Below are 18,027 nucleotides of genomic sequence, written 5' to 3'. Positions count from 1 at the left end.
CCAAAAAAATGAAAAGGCAACCCATTAAATGGGAGAAAATAGTTGCAAATCATGTATCCAATAAGGATATCCAAAATATCCAAAATACAAACGAATACTCAGTACCAAGAAAACACAGCCCAATTAAAAAATAGGCAGAGAATCTAAATAGGTTTATTTATTTTTTTTTAAAAAGACAACATGAATCGATGCTCGTTACTAACCATCAGGGAAATGCAAGTCAAAACCACAATGAGATATGACCTCCAAGCTGTTAGAATGGCTTTTATAAAAGAACAAACAAACAAACAAAACACAAGAAATAAGTTTGGCAAGGATGTGGAGAAAGGGAACCCTCATACATTGTTGGTGAGAATGTAAATTGGTGCAACCGCTGAGAAAATCCTCACTATAAGAAAACTCTGCAGATCTATGTTTAAGTTTTTGAGGAACTTCCATATTGTTTCTCTTAGTTGTTGCACCAATTTACATTCTCACCAACAGTTTATGAGGGTTCCCTTTCTTCACATCTTTGCCAAACTTGTTTCTTGTCTTTTTAATAAAAGCCATTCTAACAGCTGTGAGGTCACATCTCATTGTGGTTTTGATTTGAATTTCCCTGCTCATTAATGATATTGAGCATCTTTTCATGTGCCTGCTGTCAGGTAGGGCTTTTCAGGTGGTGCGCTGGTAAAGAACTCACCTGCCAATGTGGGAGACATAAGAGATGCAGTTTCAATCCCTGGGTCAGGAAGAACCTATGGAGCAGGAAATGGCAACCTGCTTCAGTATTTTTGCCTGGAAAATTCCATGGACAGAGGAGTCTGGCAGGCTGCAGTTCAGGGAGTTGCAGAATCAGACACACCTGAGCAATTGAATGTGCATTCATGCTCCCCTATTGTTGCAGCATTATTAACAATATCTAAGATATGGAAACAATTTAAGTGTCCTTCAGTGGATGTATGGATAAAGAAATTGCAGGTTTTAAATAATAATGGAATATTATTTAGCCATGAAACGAATGAAATCTTGCCACATGTGACCACACAAATGGACTTTCTGGGCATGATGATAAGTGAAATAAGTCAGACAGAAAAAGACAAATATCGTATGATCGCTCTCATATATAGAATCTAAAAACATAGACATGAACAAAAAATAAAAATACAAGAGTCTATTTGCTATCCACCTGAAACTATCATGGGCTTCCTGTGTAGCTCAGTTGGTAAAGTATTTTCCCACAATGCAGGAAACCTGGGTTCAATTCTTGGGTCAGGAAGTTCCACTGGAGATGGAAATGGCAACCCACTCCAGTATTCTTGTCTGGAGAATCCCATGGACAGAGGAGACAGAAGACTACAGCTCATGGGATCAAAAGAGTCGGACATGACTTAGTGCTATTTTTTTTTGAAACTATCACAACTTTGTTAATGGGTTATATGCCAATATAAAATAAAAAGTTAAAAAAAATAAAAGGAAGCTCATAGATACTGAGATCAGACTGGTGGTTGCAAGAGACAGGGGGTGTTGTAGGGTGGGAGAAATGAATCAAATTTTTTTTTGTTTGCTTAAATAAATTTAATAAAAAAATTGTTTTTACTATTTCAATTTTTCTTATTTAAATCAGGAAAGGGAAAAATCAGAGAACAGGTTTCTGAAGAGAAATGCTACTTAATAGCATTTTAGAAGCATCCGTCCCTGAGTTGTGTCCATACTGTGTCCAGGCTATGAGGGAAGAGGTCCAGATTACATTAAGGGGCTACTGTGGGCATCTGGTTGATGGTTATTTTAAGACTAACCAAAGCAGACTTTATTTTTAATATTCAGTGTATTAAATTTATATATTAAAAACATAGTTTTTTTGAGCTTTGAAATTCAATCATTTTATTCTACTTAAAAATGTAGCAAATTTTAAGAATCCCTTTTAAAGAGGTGTTAATATTTAATTCTATTTCTAAACTAAGACTCCCTTAAACATTTTAAACTACTCTATGAAATCAATGCATTTTGTTTTCAAGTCCTTTACTCACCTGGAAGAACCTTCCAAGTACTTAAGTAACCATTGTAATAGGACAAATTTAACTTATAAAAATGAGTCTTAGGCTTTCTTAAATTTTCTAATACTGATGGATTGCAACATAATTTCTTTAACTAAATCAAGTATTCAGTCCTGTCAATTTTTTTTTTTTTTGGAATCACAAGATTGAAATATTTTTATCATAGGCAAATTTATTTTAAATACATCGTTTCTAAACTTTGCTAAAGAATATTAGTACTATAGAGGTTTGATTTACTTTATCATATGTATACTTAATTCTCCAAGTTTAAAACTAATAATTTTCTTGGAAACAATTATATTATCCGAACAATCTTAGGGTTAGCATTACAAGCACTGATGGAGTTTACATTTTCAGTTGGCTGAGGTTGAATATTAACTGGAGATGTCATTTAGGACATCCGAGCTCCAGAACTGCAGATACCCTTGAAATTTTTCTCACATCTGTCGCTATCAATGGGACTCATCCTCCAATTTCAAGTCATCCATTACCTAATACTTCTTTTCAGATACAGCAGTCCACATTTCATTCATTTGATTAGTTTCAACTGATCTATTGCAATGTTACCCTATTTTACATTGTTTTCATACTTTTTCCTACCTGTTAGCATTAATGTGTACTTAATGGGATTGGATTGGATTTCATTTATTTTACAGTGCATTTTCTGATTGGTTCCTTTCAGTTTTAAGGTCTGAGCTTATAGTCAAGTTCCCCTAAATGAGGTTGGTGAATTGGAATGAAAACAAACAAATGGAGAAATGGAGAGTTATCCTGAAGAGAGAGTAGAGAGTAGATGTTAAGGTTGGTGATGGATTCTTAGAAAAGGAAACCCTGAATAAAGACCCCAGAGATGACGTGGAGCCCCCAATTCCGATACTTCCTCATCCCTCCAGTTCCCAGGACTCAGCTGTCAAAACAACATGAGAGGTACTTTGTTAAGAGTTTTGGGGGTTACTAAAAGGGATTATATAAAATGAAAAATAAGAGGCTGTTTCTTTTTAGGTTTATGTCATTTAAGAAAGCCTTTTCTGCTAAGTGATTGGCCTAATGACTATCTTACAAAAGACATTGAGGCAGTTTGTTCCTTAGACCTTACAGATTCTTTCCCTTCCGTTATGTGGGATGCTTAGTTCCTGCAGGAGGTCAAAGTCCCTAATCTTAACAAATTCTATTATCACACCTAAAAACTAATATTAATTTCTTAATATTATTACACATCTAGCAAAACTCAATGTTCTTTAACTTTTAGCAATTCTTTGTAGATAAGTTGAATGAAAATTAGGGGAAATAGTCTCATTAAGAAAAACTCTCTGTGTTAGAACAAATGAACAGTCATAGTGAAAGGGCTTCCCAGGTGGTGCAGTTGTAAAGAATCTACCTGCCACTGCAGGAGGTACAGGAGACCTGGGTTTGATCCCTGGGTTGGGAAAATCCCCTGGAGTTGGCAATGGCAACCTACTCCAGTATTCTTGCCTGGAAAATTCCATGGACAGAGGAGCTTGTTGGGCTGTATAGTCCATGGGGTTGCAAAGAGTCAGACCAGACTGAGTGACTGCACACCCAGGCAGTGAAAGGAAACATTTTACTCATCCTATGAGAAATCTTGTTTCTTCTAGTATATCTTTGTAGATTAGTTAGTGGAAAATTTTATAGAGTAAACCATAGGTATTTCTTTTTCAATGTCTGTTTCCATAACATATTAGACATTCAGGGAACGTGTTGGTAATTAGTTACCACTTTCAGCGAGAGGGAACGGGTGGTATAGCACACTTACTGAAATTTCCATTCTGCCAAAAACCTGGTCCAATGCATGTTTCACCCTCAATAATAAGGGGAAAAGCTCATCTCACATTCTCTCAATTTCATCGCAGCTTGTTTTTCTGGCATTGGGAAATAAATAGGGAGTTTTGCTTTTGTTTCTGTTTTTTCTTATCATAGCACAGTATGTCTTAGAACAGTGGGCAACTGAGAATGTTGTAACTGAGTGAATTTTTTGGGTTGGTCATCTTGAAGAAGCCTCAAGGATTTGGAAGGCATTCAAAAACCAGAGTCTGAAGGAGTTAAGGGTAAAATTGATCTGTTTTTCAGCTTTCTGTCCAAAGAACTACTTCCTTTTGTTGCAGCTTGGAGTCTGTATTCTCTTGTTTAGAACACAAAGAAAATTTGAAAGCTCTGACAAAATCTATCAAGCAAGGTTGAGGAGACTGCTTCATCCCTTCTACATGCAGGCACCCAGGCAGCTTGTTAAAGCATGCAGAGAGCAGCTTAGAGCAATCAGCCTGTTTCCCTTGAGCTCTGTTCTCTTGTTTCCCCTGAGCACATTCAACCGTCTGAGCATCTGACTCAGACATAGCAGAGATACTGTTGCTGCTGGAGGCTAATAGTTTGTTCTGTTATCCTGAAATGCCCTTGCTCTGAGAACATTAGAAGCTGGGGAACTGGATGAATTTCCCCACCATGCGCATTTCTCACTGGCTCTCCCTGCCTCTTATTTCTTCCTACCATCTTAGAGGAAACAGCCATCCCAGTTTTCAGGCCGCCTACTTATCTATGGAATCAGTCAGGTGCATTTAATGAATACGGAAGAGACAACTACAGAGCAGGTAGCAGAAATAAGAATAGAAAGTTTCATTTTTCCAGTCCCTTGGAGAATGAGATATTTCATGTAAGCCTATTTTTCTAGACAGCTGAAACTTCTGCCCTAAACATCAAAGTTTGTTTTTAACTTAGGGAAATGGTATAGGGTAGGGTTAAGTACACACTCTAAGACTCTGAGACAGATTGTATTTAAATGCTGACTCTCCCCCTTTCTAACTTGGTAACTTTGGACCTTGTACTTAGCCTCTCTGGGTCAGTTTCCTCATCTGTAAAGTGGGAGCAATAATAGGCTCTATCTTACAGAGATTTGTGAGGATTAAATAGTATTAAATGGGTTAATGTATGTAAAGCACTTAAAACAATGCCAAATATGTTGTCATAAAAGAGTTGTTACTATTAATTCAACCATTCATATACAACTATTGCCACAAAATGGTACTCACCTTGTTGTTTTATTTTACAGACTACATTGAACATTGAGTACTCAGTACCTTTGCACACAGAGAAATAGTATAGTCATGCCTTCAGGCAGTCTTGTGAAGATGATGATGAAATAATAGTTAACATTGTTTATGGAGGAGGTTTCATGAGTGTTATTGGTAATCCTTACAGTGAACCTCTAAGATAGGTATACTTATAAATAGGTTTGGAGGGTTTAAGTACTTGCTGAATTTCATGTATCTAGAAGCAGACAATTTGAGATGCAAACTCAGAGCTGGTGCTTTTAGTCACGTAGCCGCACTGTCTGGTGGCTAGGACTTCTTGCCCCTATACTGGTGTTTCTTAAACTTGAATGTGCATTAGAATCATGTGGAGACCTTGTTAGAACACTGGCTAGAGGGCTGGTTTCCACCTCAGAGGCTGAGAATTGGTGTATTAAGTTGCTACGCGATGTTGATGCTGCTGGTCAGAGATCAGTCATACTCTGAGAACTGCTGTCCTACCCTGACTCCAGACTATTTTTAATGCTGTTTTTTAAAATGGTGTTTTTACCATCAGTTGCCCCTTGAGGCTAGTAGCGTGTTCTTTTGCTTTCAAATACTACAACACACATTCAGCTGTTTTAAAACCCTCTGTGACCCATTGCTTATGGTATTGAATTTGTAAATTTTACCCAGCAGCTGCCCTTTGAAAGTTTCTTTCACTTGCTGCTCAGTTCCCTGTGGCATTTGGTTCTTTAACTTTGCTAGGAGCTTGGTTTATTTCCTTGCATGTTACTTCTTTATATTTTAATGTAGGAAAAGTGTTGAATGTTTAATGGATTTAAAATCTCGCATCACATGTCACTTTCTCTCCTTTTTGATGCTGAGGGCTTTACACCATCAGAGATTATTCTATAATGCAGCTTAGTAAAATCTAACACACCTGACTTGGGTTTTTTAGCCTGCTTAACAGGAATCCCAAGGACCAAGTGCTTTGTATTTATTTCTCCATATCTAGTCCTGTCTTTTATCAATACAGTTCTAAAGTCTCCTGTAAGCCGTGGAATCATCAAAGAATTTGGTCTAGCCAGGTTTTTTTTTTTCCCCTTTGATAAATTGTTTTTCCTCTTATGATAAAAGAATACATACATCCTTGATTCCTGAGCTGTCCATCTATAACTTAACAGTATAAGAGACAGAAAGCTTACAATTCTGGTTTCCTCCAATGGGATACGTAACTTTGATTGTACATCTATGACAAACTGGATCACAGGAGGGAGCTGTAGTTCCCTCACTTGTTCCCTTGATCTCATATTTATCTTTTGCATTGCTTTTTTTGGCTGCTCAATGGTAAATTGAAGTAAACAATCTTAAACATAGCTCATGTCATCATTCTAGATGAAATTTGTGGCCTGGCTAATTCATATTCTCTCCCAGTTTCCTATTATAAACCCATATTTTTATTTCTATATTGCTCTATACTTTAAACATAGGCTTTTCTGTATTATCATGTGTTGGTCATCTTCCAACCTTACTATGTACCTACCTCTGGAATTCATGTTGAAAGAGAAAAATAAAAATGTATTCGTTTAAACCCCTGTATTGAGGTTTCTTTTAACGGAATACATCCCTTAGCTGATGCTCTTAGCAGAATTCTGTCAGGTAGGACTGTTCTACGTGCTAAGTTGCTTCAGTCATGTCCGACTCTTTACGACCCGATGGACCATAGACCACCAGGCTCCTCTGTGCAGGGTTGGCTAATGCAGTGGCTCACAAAATCATTAGAAACCGTGATGCTCGCCATCTTTCTACTTTTCCGTTCCCTGTGCTATGCAGATTCCTCATTGTCGCTTGATGACTGCAGCGGTGCCGGACATTGCAAACGCTGATATGTCAAGAGGAAGGGAAGGGGAAAAGGAAATCTTTATCTTGGATCTCCTTTTAAGAGATGGAAACTATCCCTCCAAAGTCTCAACAGACTTCTCATGTCTCATTGGACAGAATTGGGTCACATGCACAAGCAAACCAAAGCTTTGTAAAGGGATGAGACAACCATGCTGGGGAGGGAGATGGATTTTGTCCTCCCTTAAAAGGAGTGGCTACATGGAAGACAACGAATAAAGTAAAGTTTGGTTAGGAAGAAGTGCAGGTGCTGGGGTAGCAACTGACTGTCTCAGAAATACAACTGATCTCTTTGTAGACCACTACCACTGAGGGGTGATCCTTAGAAAGATATAGAATATTCTGGTAACCTGACATAAGGGAACTAAGACTAGTTTTTATCTGGACAAGTTAATTTAATTAGAAAATGGATGTTATCATATGATCTTATAGAATAGTGCAGGGTGATGAACTCCTATCTAAGAGAGAGAGTTATACTTGGAGGTATTTTGTATAAAAAGTATAATCATTAAAGACATGGTACAAAACAGCCCATAGGGTAGACTTACTTTCACTTTGTTTTTTGAATGGCTTTAGCTTCTTGGAGAGTAATTCCATTCTAAGGCAGGTACATTAATACAAATATCTGAAAAATGAGAGGCTGCAAGGAATGAGAAGAAAGTATGATGATGCGACTTCCTGCTGCTGCTGCTTCTGCTGCTAAGTCGCTTTAGTCGTGTCTGACTCTGTGCAACCACATAGACGGCAGCCCATCAGGCTCCACCGTCCCTGGGATTCTCCAGGCAAGAATACTGGAGTGGGTTGCCATTTCCTTCTCCAATGCATGAAAGTGAAAAGTGAAAGTGAAGTCGCTCAGTCGTGTCTGACTCTTAGCGACCCCATGGACTGCAGCCCACCAGGCTCCTCCGTCCATGGGATTTTCCAGGCAAGAGTACTGGAGTGGGGTGCCAAGACAATTCGTGAATGAATGGATGTGGCTGTATCCCAATAAATCTTTATTTACAGAAACAGGCAGCAGGCTGGACTTTGCAGATGGACCATAAATTGCCAACCCCTGACCAGGGATAGAACCTCGGCCCCCTGCCTTGGAAACATAGAGTCTTAGCTCCTGGATCACCAGGGAAGTCCTGACACACAGAAATTTGACAGCTTAAATGAAATGAACCAGTTGCTCAAAAACCACAAACTTCTGCATCTCACCTAATATGAAATAATTAATTTGAACAGTCCTATGAATTTTATTGACTATGCCAAAGCCTTTGACTGTGTGGATCACAATAAACTGTGGAAAATTCTCAAAGAGATGGGAATACCAGACCACCTGACCTGCCTCTTGAGAAACCTATATGCAGGTCAGGGAGCAACAGTTAGAACTGGACATGGAACAACAGACTGGTTCCAAATAGCAAAAGGAGTATGTCAAGGCTGTATATTGTCACCCTGCTTATTTAACTTCTATGCAGAGTACATCATGAGAAACGCTGGGCTGGAAGAAGCACAAGCTGGAATCAAGATTGCCGGGAGAAATACCAATAATCTCAGATATGCAGATGACACCACCCTTATGGCAGAAAGTGAAGAGGAACTCAAAAGCCTCTTGATGAAAGTGAAAGTGGAGAGTGAACAAGTTGGCTTAAAGCTGAACATTCAGAAAACGAAGATCATGGCATCTGGTCCCATCACTTCATGGCAAATAGAGGGGAAAGCAGTGGAAACAGTGGCAGACTTTACTTTTTTTGGCTCCAAAATCATTGCAGATGGTGACTGCAGCCATGAAATTAAAAGACACTTACTCCTTGGAAGGAAAGTCATGACCAACCTAGATAGCATATTGAAAAGCCCAGACATTACTTTGCCAACAAAGGTCCATCTAATCCAGGCTATGGTTTTTCCAGTGATCATGTATGGATGTGAGAGTTGGACTGTGAAGAAAGCTGAGTGCTGAAGAATTGATGCTTTTGAACTGTGGTGTTGGAGAAGACTCTTGAGAGTCCCTTGGACTGCAAAGAGATCCAACCAGTCCATACTAAAGGATATCAGCCCTCGGTGTTCTTTGAATGACTCAAATACTTTGGCCACCTCATGCGAAGAGTTGACTCATTGAAAAGACTCTGATGCTGGGAGGGATTGGGGGCAGGAGGAGAAGGGGACGACAGAGGATGAGATGGCTGGATGGCATCACTGACTCGATGGACATGAGTTTGGGTAAACTCCGGGAGTTGGTGATGGACAGGGAGGCCTGGCGGGCTGCGATTCATGGGGTCGCAGAGTCGGACACGACTGAGCAATTGAACTGAACTCAACTGAACTGATGAATATTAAATAAATTGAATTTGTAATGAAAAAAAAAAACAAAACCCTCAAAAGAAATCTCCGAGTCCAGATTGTTTCACTAGAGAACCCTACAAACCACTTGAAGAAGAATTAATACCAATTCTACACTATCTCTTCTAGAAGAAAGAGGAGAGGGAACCAACCCTTCCAATTTATTTTATGAAGCTTGTATTACTCTGATACCAAAACCAAAGACAGTACAAAAAAATAAGAAAACCGTAGACAATGTTTCCTATGACTATAGATGCAGAAATCCTTAACAAAATATTAATATAATTCTTAAATATATATTAAAAATGACATTCCATGACCAAGTGGATTTTGTACCAGGGATACAATAAGAAATCTAGAAATCCAATGAATGGTTTTATTTTTTGAAAAGATTTGAGCAAAGAATGAAATATAAAACTGTGGAAAAATTTTTTATTTACTTATTTTTGTTCTTTAAACAAAGAGTATGCTCCATAGCTCCACGAAGTGCACTATGCTATTTAGTTATTATGTGAGCTGCATACAACCAAGAATATAATCTATACTGTAGATTCCATTATCTTCTACTAGTTACACACTTTCCTTTAAGGCAAATTTATAACAACTTTGTATATTTTCATAAATAGCATTTATAAGACTATAACATTTTTAAGAGGACTATAGCTATAAAATTGTTTTAAAAATGAATATCTAAAAACACTGCATTGCTTTATAAATAATATGTATATTTGGCTTCTTAAAAATCATTTCTTAGTAAATGATTACACTTACAAATATAAAGTTAGTTGAATCATTGCCTCTACTGAACACCCAGTGATCAAGCATTGTCAATTTCAAAAGGCTCTTAAATAAAAGCAGTCTTTTTCCTACTCTCCCTTAGAAACAAGTTATGAAAATTAAAGGACATGCAATATATTTTTATCAAATATGAAATGAACAAATCTCTAAAAAATTATTTTTAATATTTTACAGAGAATCTAATAAGATCCAGGTCAGAGCACCTTAATGGCTACCTTAGGGTGTAATGGGCCAGTACCAAGCATCAACTTTATTTTCCTGTGTATCTGTGTAGATATTATTTCCAGATATTTGGATATTTTTTTGTAGTAAGATTACCTAGAATATGTCCCAGTGATGAAACCATAATAAAGACAGTTTACATAGCTGAGTATTATCATTTTTCAATGGTGGGAAATATAAAGCAGAATAGAATAACAAAAGCAAAAAAAAATGTCAGAGACAACAATTAAAAACATTTTTTAAACCTTAAAATTACATTTATGAAGCCAATAATAGAATTATTCTTCGTAATTTTATCTGGCAATGAATAAAATATTGGTAGGTAGTAATGTGTAGTAGTTTATTATTGTGTTTAATACTCCTTTGTGCAAAACAGTATTACCATTCGTATTCATAGGACCACAGTGGTTTTTATTTTTATGAAGACCAAGTAGCAAGCACATTTGTAACATGGAAGAGTTGGATTCAGTCCATTTAAATAAACACAACCTCATACACAGAGCTCATTAGTTTATCCTCAATTGATGTATAAATTTTTGAACCAATCTTAATTTGCCAGCTGAGTGGCATATGAGATCTCAACAGGCAATGTTTATTAATTTCGATGAGGACTTCATATATTTCTACCCTGCTTCTGAAAGATACAAAAAGGAAATTGCAGTTTTTGTAGTTAGTTAAGGAATGAATACAATCCAGTTTACCCTAAACTTCAGAGCAGGAGTTGAACTTTAGGATTTCTTTTGTTGGCTTACCTCCAGCTGCCTCATAAGAACATGTTTTTTGGTTCATATTTATATTTTCATATGTTGACTCATTCCCTTCTTTGAAATTGTCTTTTTCTTTAAGAAAATACCCTTCATGAATGATTGGATTTTAGACTCATGCATCTATTTGCTCCATCTCGTGATTTTACAAAGACTTTTTCTAGAAAATGACATTACGAGATTCCTGGCATATGATTGAATTGGCAAATAATTGAGGTACATGTGAAAAAATATCAATGAGAAATCAGAAAATTTATATATATATATATAAAACAATACCAAGCGCTCATAAGAATGTAGGGGAAGATGAAACCATATTGAATGATGGTTGGAGTGTTAAGTTGGTTGATGACTTTGGAGAGCAATTTGTGAATACCTTGTAGAGGTGAATTTGCACCTACCTCTCCATCCTACCATTATACATCTTTACCCTAAAACCCCCAGGCATTTGTGTACTGGGAGAGTCTGAGCAGGTTTGTAACAAGGGAGATAATCCATTTAACAAAGGATAAATGTATAAACCATTGTTTAGCCAAGCAATTACTAAGCAACATTGAAAATAAATCTTCCAGAACTACAAGAGGAAGTATGGTTAACTTCAAAAATGCAATGCTGAGTAAAAAGCAGTAAGTTGCAAATTATACTTAAGTATAATTCATTTATGTAGACTTAAAAAAATAGTACTATTTATGGATGCTGTGTATGTAATAAAGTAGAAAAACATCATAAATATAATACATACCATCATTAGGATAGTGGTTACTTCTGGGCATGAAGATGGCAGCTTGAGGATAGAGATGTGGGTGTAACACTTCATTCCTTAGTAAACAAAGTGAGAGAGTTGAAGTAAAGAGAGCGAAATATTAGCATATGTTTAATCTTGGTATTTTAGCACTGTCACATATACACCTCACATTGCCCTTTGTACTCTTACATGTTTAAATGGTTTTATAGTGAAGGGAAAAAATCCTGATTACAACTGCAAAGGCTAATTAGTTGAATTCAGGTGAGTTCAACCAGGTGAATGTAACTCTCATGGGGTCAAACCAACAAAGCAGGGAATTGAAGTTTTTCTCTTAAACTGGCTCAAGGAAATAGCAAGAGGAATCAATTTGTCAAGGAATGAACTTTGAAAATAGACTATGATAAATTGCTCTTCTCATGGGAACTTAATCTTCTCTGAAGTATTCTTCTCTAAAGAAACTTTGAGACATTAACTTCTCTAATGCTTGTATTTTCTCAATAATAAAAATAATGGTAATAATTGCATAAAATTAATAAACACATATTCAGATTCTGCTAAATGATTTATACATTTTTCTCATATAATCATCACAATGTCTCTATGAAGTAGGTATTATTATAAACCACATTTAAAGATGGGCTAAGTACTTTCCCTGTTCATATAGCAGAGCTAGTACCTGGAGAATCCCAGGGACGAGGGAGCCTGGCGGGCTGCCGTCTATGGGGTCGCACAGAGTTGGACACGACTGAAGCGACTTAGCAGCAGCAGCAGCAGTAGTACCTTGCTAGTAAGATTAACCATTAGAATCATTTGCTCTATAGTGGGCTTCCTAGGTGGTGCTAGTGGTAAAGAACCTTCCTGCCAATGCAGGAGATGTAAGAGACCTGGGTTCAATCCCTGGGTGGGAAGGATTCCCCTGAAGGAGGGCATGATAGCCCACTCAAGTATTCTTGCCTGGAGAATCCCATGGACAGAAGAGCCTGGTGGGCTACAGTCCATAGGGTTGCAAAGAGTCAGACACAACTGAAGCGACTTAGCATGCATGTACTCTGCAAGTACAACAAATTAATATCAATCAACAGAACATTAAAGGTGACGCGAAGGGTCCTTTCAATATCCCTCTGCTCTCATTTTATGGCAGACATTCCTTCTGAGTTGCTACCAAAATAGTTTGATAATTAAGAAAGATTAAGCAGATGTACTGACTTTGTACCATCTCTTTTGCATCTAGCATTGAACAGAGTTTCTGTTTATTTCAGTGTTAGGAGCTTAAAAACTACTGAACATGAATATATGAATATTTGAATATGTACACATAAGTTGATACTAACAATGGCGGAGCCAGGCGACCTCCGGGATCTTAGTTCCCAGACCAGGGATCAAACCCCCACTGCTTGCAGTGCAGGGACAGAGTTTTAACTACTGGACCACCAGAGAAGTCCTAAGATATTGCTACTTCTAAATTTTCTTCCAGCTCAAAAAAATTGTTTGTATAGTTAGATTGTTTAGATATTGCTTCTATTCCTGAGAAATAATCACCTTTTTATTAAGAAATAGGATTTGCTCATTTGAGCATTACTATACAGTCCATGGAATTCTCCAGGCCAGAATACTGGAGTGGGTAGCCGTTCCCTTCTCCAGGGGATCTTCCCAACCCAGGGATCGAAGTCAGGTCTCCCACATTGCAGGCAGATTCTTTACCATCTGAGCTACCAAGGAAGCCCACTTGAGCATTAAAAGATTTTAAAATTGAGAAACTGAGTAGGTAGAGTTTTGATAGAATAAAATAAAGGCAGAAAAATTGTCTGAAATAGTCCTTAAGTATATTTATTTCTCTCAGAAATGGGAGAAAGCTGATGATGACAGGATGGGATTTTGTACTGGATGAAAAAGAGCTAGGTTTCTGAAGTTATTTTGGTAGAGATCTACTTCATATTTTAGAAGTAATCATTGAGCCATCAGATGTTCCAATAAGTAATTACTATTTTCCATGCACCAAACTGTGCTGTTTTATGAGTAGGATCTCATGCAGTCCTGACAACCTTATATACTCATTTTGCAGATGGGAAAACTGAAGAGGTGAGAGGAGTAAGGACTCAAGGTCACACAGTTTGGAAACAGTAGAGTCATGGTTCAACCTAGAGCAGGATTCAGATACACTCAGGGAACTCTGCTTTTCTTCCATCTGTAAGTTGTTAAGGGGTCCCAGTGCGAAAATTCCCACAACGGACTAGCTTTTGGGAAAAGCAGGTGAATCTGAACTCTGAAACCTACAACCCACGCCACCCCCCTTTTTATGGCAGGCTGACCATTTTCTGCTTGTTTATGAGAAACAGGAATAAGGGGAGTAACCTAAGACACCTCAATAAGGGAATTCTTAAAGATAGGATCAAGTTGAATAGAAACAAATGTTCTGCTTGGAAGACAAGCTCGGGAACCATGGATAGTATTTTTTCTCCTTTTTAGCCATAATATGATTAGAAGTCTAGTAATCTGAATTACTTTGCAGACAGAGAAACCGTAAAAGACTTTGAAAGAGAAACGGAATTCAGAATGTTGTATTTTGTCTTTTATTACAAAAGAAATACATGCACATGGAAGAAGATTAGAAAACGCTGGCAATCAAGGAAAAGAAAAAAGTTTACGTACGAAATCTGTATCGTTGAGTGATGTACGTCACTATTACCTTGGGGTGCAGAACTGTATATATGTTCTTTAAGAATCAAATCATGTTGTGAAACCTGTTTTGTTACTTGATTATAGCTTTTTAAAAGGTTAAAAGCATTTACTTTCATTCTTTAGGGCATAAATGGAGCTGCAGAAATGTGAATGCAATAAGTGTATATTCATGAGACCTTGAACTACTTTTCATAAATCTGGCTTGAATGCAGTGTTAGTTCCTTCTGTGTTTTTTTTCAAGGTGGTTCATCGCAATTATGATATAGTTCTTGAGGCCAGCTATTGGGTGACTCTCAGGGCCTTCATAAATTAAACTGTGAAACTGACAAACCTTTATGTCAACTATGATTCTTCTTCCAGGTTGGAAGAGTAATCCAGGGCCAAAATTAAAACAGAGGTAGCCATAATTTTTGAAAGGTAAAAGAGATCCTACAGAATACGTATGTATTTCACACATGAGGAAAGAGAGAATTCTGAAACACTATCCAAAGTCATACAACTAGTTATTGGTGAGAGATTGCAACTGAAATCCAGCTGTTCTAACTTCCAGTCCATTGCTTTTTCATCTATTGCACGTGTCTCTCACTAAGGAGATCACTGTGTTGTTGTTTAGTCACTAAGTCATGTCCGACTCTTTGTGACCCCATGGACTGCAGCACGCCAGACTTCCCTGTCCTTCACTATCTCCCGGTGGTTGCTCAAACTCATGTCCACTGAGTTGGTGATGCCATCCAACCATCTCATCCTCTGTTGCCCCCTTCTCCTCCTGCCCTCAATCTTCCCCAGCACAGGGTCTTTTCCAATGAAGAGCACTGTGTAATCTGGTTTATTAGGGGCAGTATTTCCAACCCGCAGACTCATAACCCTACATAAGGAGAGGGTCCTTGGGAACATCTCTACCATTAAGAAATTCCAGGAAGCAAAGTAATTGTTCCCATTAACTCTTTAAGTCCTTTCTATCAAGGGAAGAACATAATGTCCATTTCCAGATCTTAGGATTTAGGACAGCCATTGGAAAGATTTTTTAAATTTAGCTTTTCAGTCCTATGAGCTATGAGGCATGGTGGGATTTAAGGTGGAGGGATAAATGTGTGAAAGAAGCTGGCCAGAAAATAGCCACAGATTTAACTTCACCAGTAGGAATATTTTTCTTTTTTGTCCTCCCTTTGTCAGTTGTCATCACTTCTTCATCATAACTATGACTTAAAAAAAAATCTATTTCATGCATACTATAGTCAGATACTGAATTCGGTGTTTTCATATACATCATCTCATTTAATTTTATAAACCAAGTTATGTTATTTCCATTGTATACATTAGAAAACTGAGGCCCAAGAGACCTTAAGTAATTTGGTCAAGGGTTTCCTACCTAGTAATCAAGCTAGGATTCTAACTTAAATATTTGAGTCTCTAGAACCCATGCTCTTTGCAATCTATTATACTGTTCTGATAAACAGATCAAATTGCCAACATTCACTGAATCACAGACAAAGCAAGAGAATTCTAGAAAAACATCTACTGCTTCATGGACTATGCTAAAGCCTTTGACCGTGTGGATCACAGTAAACTGTGGAAAATTCTCAAAGAGATGGGAATACCAGACCACCTGACCTTGCCTCCTGAGAAACCTGTGTGCAGGTCAAGAAGCAATAGTTAGAATCGAACACAGAACACTGAACTGGTTCAAAGTTGGGAAAGGAGTACATTAAGGCTGTGTTTTGTCACTCTGCTTATTTAACTGCTATGCATAGTACATCATGCAAAATGCTGGGCTGGATGAAGCACAAACTGGAATCAAGATTGCTGGGAGAATTATCAATAAGCTCAGATATGCAGATGACACCACCGTAAAGGCAGAAAGTGAATAAGAACTAAAGAGCCTCTTGATGAAGGTGAAAGAAGAAAGTGAAAAAGCTAGCTTAACACTCAACATGCAGAAAACTAAGATCATGGCATGCAGTCCCATCACTTCATGGCAATAGATGGGGAAGCAACAAGAAATAGTGACAGACTTTATTTTTGGGGGTTCCAAAATCACTGTGAACAGTGACTGCAGCCATGACATTAAAAGACCCTTGCTCCTTGGAAGAAAAGCTATGACAAAACTAGACACATATTGAAAAGCTGAGACATCACTTTACTGACAAAGGTACATATAGTCAAAGCTGTGGTCTTTCTAGTAATCATGTATGGGTATGAAAGTTGGACCATAGAGAAGGCTAAGAGCCAAAGAATTGATGTTTTCAAATTGTGGTGTTGAAGACAATCCTAAAGAAAATCAACCCTAAATATTCATTGGAAGGACTGATGCTGAAGCTGAAGCTCTAATATTTTGGCCACCTAATGTGAAGACTTAACTCATTGGAAAAAACCCTGATGCCTGGAAAGACTGAGGGTAAGAGGAGAAGGAGGAGGCATAGGATGAGATGATTGGATGGCACATCAGTTTGAGCAAACTCCAGGAGATGGAGAAGGACAGGGAAGCCTGGTGTGCTGCAGTCCATGGAGTTGCAAAGAGTCAGACATGACTGAGCGACTGAACAACAACAACTGATAAACCTCCACGAGTGCTGAGATCCAAAAGCCCAAGTCAGAGTGCAGAGTAAGCTTGAACATGATCTGAACAGTGGCAAAAATGAGGTCTAAGCTGGGGCACATAAGGTCTGTGGTGGTGAGCTTTCTGGTTTGTACAGTTTAGTACTAGAAATTTGATTTCTCTGTCTATCCTTGAGGTCATGCTGGGAGTCGCGGGGTGAGAAAGATCTAACAAGATCAGGCTGAAGGCCACGGGTGAGAAAGATCTAATAAGATCAGGCTGAAGTCCACAGCTGTACTATTTGTGTAGCAGGAAACATAGATAAAAATTAGGAATCAGGGCAGATGTCCAGCTGGGTAGAATGGCTCTGGGATTTATGCTAGATGCTCATGAAGGTACCACAGGGGCACAATTCACTCTGAACATCCTACATCAGGCACTGATATAGCATGCTAATTCCAGAATAAGCCTAAATTTTTTACATATGACACTTGTTACTCAAAAGAAAAAAAAAAAAACTGTAGTGGAACTAAGTGCAGTTTATGTGTTATTTTCAGTTTTTGGCTAATGAGACACTTATGTGTGTTCTGGCTGAAGACCAGGATGGGAATGGTAAGGATCTCCAGTTAGAGAAAAAAAAAATACAGATGATCGTGGGTTGGTGAAGGAGCCAACTCAAGGTAATAGATGTCACCCTGACAGGTAGAGGGACAGATTTCTCTATTAGAGGGTGTGCACATTTTCCAACGTGAATATCTATAGCAGTAATTCTCAAAGTGTGGTCCCTAGTAGTAGGACAACAGCATCAGAATCACATGGAAACTCACTTGAAATGCACATTCTTAGGCAATGGCAACCCACTCCAGTACTCTTGCCTGAAAAATCCCATGGATGAAGGAGCCTGGTGGGCTGCAGTCCATGGGGTCGCTAGGAGTCGGACACAACTGAGTGACTTCACTTTATTTTTTCACTTTTATGCATTGGAGAAGGAAATGGCAAC

The 18,027-nt window shown here is 38.0% G+C and overlaps 1 long non-coding RNA gene across 1 annotated transcript; it reads right to left on the bottom strand.

Annotated features, from left to right (window-relative positions):
* Window positions 1–10,369: 10,369 nt before the first annotated feature.
* Window positions 10,370–12,667, bottom strand: LOC123334558. The gene is made up of 3 exons (XR_006552581.1): window positions 12,489–12,667; window positions 11,810–11,886; window positions 10,370–10,937 (listed from the first exon to the last, which is right to left on the bottom strand). It is a non-coding gene; the product is annotated as an uncharacterized LOC123334558 (long non-coding RNA).
* Between the last annotated feature and the right edge of the window lie 5,360 nt (window positions 12,668–18,027).

This window comes from Bubalus bubalis, chromosome 7 (assembly GCF_019923935.1).
Source record: "Bubalus bubalis isolate 160015118507 breed Murrah chromosome 7, NDDB_SH_1, whole genome shotgun sequence".
Classification (NCBI taxonomy): domain Eukaryota; kingdom Metazoa; phylum Chordata; class Mammalia; order Artiodactyla; family Bovidae; genus Bubalus; species Bubalus bubalis.
This window is presented reverse-complemented; position numbering and strand designations above follow the sequence as displayed.